The 3,516-nt window shown below is 26.9% G+C and overlaps 1 non-coding gene across 1 annotated transcript; it reads left to right on the top strand.

Annotated features, from left to right (window-relative positions):
- Positions 1 to 270: 270 nt before the first annotated feature.
- Positions 271 to 343, top strand: TRNAK-UUU. Its single transcript has one exon. It is a non-coding gene; the product is annotated as a tRNA-Lys (tRNA).
- The last annotated feature ends 3,173 nt before the right edge of the window (positions 344 to 3,516 follow it).

The following is a 3,516-nucleotide window of genomic DNA, read 5'->3' as shown; positions in this document are numbered from 1 at the left end:
ATCTGTTCTGATTTCAGTTGTACCTAAGTTATGAGTAGTCCTAATGAACACTTCATAATTTATCAAGAATTTTTGGAAGCCTGGGTAAGTAAAATTTCGTAGGTTTTTAAACAAGCAAACAAGTATTTATCTACAATAATTGAAAAAAAAAAACAATAAAATTTGAAAATATTATGAAAAGAATTTAGAAAATACTGATATAAAAAAAAATATTAAAATAATGTTATTAGTTTTTATTAAGACATCCTAAATAATCGATACGATCAATAAGCCCGGATAGCTCAGTCGGTAGAGCATTAGGCTTTTAACCTAAGGGTCCAGGGTTCGAGCCCCTGTCCGGGCGAAATATTTTTTAAATTTTTTTCATACATTTTAATTTTTTATGAAAATCTTATAACAAAATTACAAATTACAATCTTTATAACATCAAATTCAAAAATTGCTTTATATGTATAGTGATTTCTATACGTATTTTATTTTTATAATTAATTTTATTTTTTAGGAATTAGGTATTATTTTTTTTAAATATTTCATACTAGCTTATCCCGAGTACTTCGTTATCCGTTAAATATGCTCTATATGACTCGAACTCTGTACAATTCGTTATTTAATATTCGGTGTATCAGTGGCGGATCCAGGGGGGGTAAAGGGACCATTTGCCCCCCTCCCCCATCACCGTAGTTTTCCTTTGTTTTATACTGTGTTTAGTCAATTTTGTAGCCAATTTTGCAACTTTTTGTACTTTTGCCCCCCTCCATACCCCTCCAAAAATTAAGCCCTGGATCCGCCACTGCGGTGTATGGTGTTCAAAATGTATCTTAACTTTTCTGTTTCCCGGAATAAAAATTATGATTCGCAGCAGTATATTATCAGGTAGGCAATCTACCTATGGTAGATCGCGGACCCCGTGCTGTTTGTTCGTAGTTGTATGATTTAACTCTAAAGTATCAAAGTTATACCAAGTTTATTGTATTCCACCTATGGTAGATTAATATAATCAATTAATACAAAATCCTAACCTTAACATAACTACTAATATCAGATGAATAAAAAAAACCAAATTTAACCATTTCTAAATTAGTCTGTCTTCTTCCTAGAGGTTTAATCTACACACAAACATTCATACCAAGCTGAACCCGTGCACTCCGTTGTCCGTAAAAAATTACAACTAAAAAAAATTATGATTTTTCAACTGTTTTTGGGTGTAACTTGCTGCAATGTTCAATAATTTGATTTAGTGCTAGCTTGTACCTGATCTTCCCAAATAACCAATGGAAACCAATATTAAATAAATACTAATTTCTTCTGTAGATTGTAACCAATGGCAACTATTTAAAAAATAAATAAAAATAAAATTTCCAATTTCCATCGTGAACCTCAAGATCCCCGTTTGAGCACCTCTTAAAAATGCAAATTTCGACAAATCCTTTCTTAGTGCACCTATACATAGTATTAAGTACATTTACTGAAAATTTCATATACATATAGCTTCAGCGATTCCGGCTAGGTGATGATGAATCACCCAGGACAAGTCTTTTTATATATCTCATATAAACATAATATTACCTATGTTTTGTACAGATTTTAAGGTCTTGTAAAGAATACTTTAAGTTACTTTTAAAATAATATATTCTAAATACTCGAAAAAGTATTCAGATACTTATAGTATTCGTTTCCCACTAACGTGTGCCAATCCTATTTCATTCAAACAGAAAAATCTATCTATAACTTTTAATATTTAATGTGCCTGATTTTGAATTTTTTTTTTTTGCCACAGATATAAACTAATTTTTGAGTTAAAAAGTTTTTGTTCATTAAAAAAAATACAAAAAAAGTTATTGAAAATAAGTACTTGAATAATGTATTCAAAAAATATTTTAAATAGTAGGTATTCGAATAAAAATGTATTTGAATACGTAAAAAAACTGAGATTTTAATAGTTTTATATGCTCATTATTCATTAAAAATATTACCAACTATACAATTTTGGACTTCTCGATCGTTAAGTAATTATAATATATTTAATATTTACATAGGTATGCTTACACGACGCAGTGTCAGACGTCAGTAATTCTTTCATAAATTGTGATTGACTTAGATTAAAATATAGTCATATGCAAGTATAATGTAGGTACATGACTAAATTACTTGTATGCTACTACGCAGTTTTATTGTACGTTTATCTTAAAACGGTGAGCAAGTGGATACCGCTCTACTGTAATTAGATGTGTAAAAATTTTAATTCACGGATATAAAATCATTTTATATGAAAACCGCTTCTAAATAACTATATAACTATAGTAACTATATAGGTAACTTATTGTAATTGAGTTAATTATATTTTGGCTTTCCAAGTAATTTATTTTGCTTTTCTTATTTTATTTTTATTTCACTAATACGGTAGATTAAATTAATTTTTGCAGAAAACATTACATAATACATTTGAAGTTGTCATTGTGTATATAAAATATAAAAGTATGTAATATATTTTTAAAGTTTTTTATTTTACGGTTGTATTGTTAGAGTTAATATCTAATTTTGTACAGTTTTAAACTTAAAACTTAAAAAAAAACAATCATCTGAGGAATATTAAATTGCATTTTCAAATGATAAAATGATAAAAATGAAAAATACTAAGAATTTCCTACTGAAAAATGATTTGAAAAGTTTTGTGATTTCGATGATTTACGTCAATATTCTAACATTGGACAATCACAAAATTATTTTTTGGAACTACGTTCAATTTTTTTTTAGATTCTGAGTGGAACAAAATCGATTTTGGTTTTTGGTGTAACTCTAAAACAAATGACCGTAGATATATGGAATTTTCACAGGTTGTTTATATTTGCATTTTCTATACACGGTAAAATTTTGAAAATATTTTGATTTATTTTGAGATCTTTACGGACATTTTCATTTTCCATTTTTTTTTTTTAGTTTTTTTTCTAAAAATATCAATAAAATTTTATTTGTTGGATAAAAAAGCTTGAAAATTTAATAGAAGGCTCCTAGTATATTGTTTCAAAGGCAGATGAAAAATATTAAAAATCGTTAGTCACAGTTTTTTTTTATAAGCATTTAAAGTTCAAAAAATGACAAAATATGGAAAAATCACGAAAATTTGCAAATTATTTCGAGTTAGAAATTCATAAAAATTTTTCTTTTTAAATCTAAGATATGAAAATGTAATACAAGATTCCTTATAAGATTATCTACCTTTATCAAACAAAAAATATCTATAAGAAAGTCAAATTAAATTTTTATGATCGTTTGAAATTCTAATTTTTACAACATTCGATATTCACTGGATTTCTCATGTAGCGATTTCCTTATTTTGTTCTAATTCAAAAACGAATAACTGCAGATACATGAAATTTTTATTGAATGTTTATATAAGCATTTCCTATACACCAATGGTTTTCAACCTTTTTGGGTCCACGGCTCCTTTTGATTTTGAAATCAAATATACGGCTCTCATACGCAAATTTAAAACAAACAATTAATTTACATTATTCA

This window comes from Acyrthosiphon pisum, chromosome X, assembly GCF_005508785.2.
Source record: "Acyrthosiphon pisum isolate AL4f chromosome X, pea_aphid_22Mar2018_4r6ur, whole genome shotgun sequence".
Lineage (NCBI taxonomy): Eukaryota > Metazoa > Arthropoda > Insecta > Hemiptera > Aphididae > Acyrthosiphon > Acyrthosiphon pisum.
Note: the sequence above shows the minus strand (reverse complement) of the source record. Positions and strands in the feature narration are given on the sequence as shown.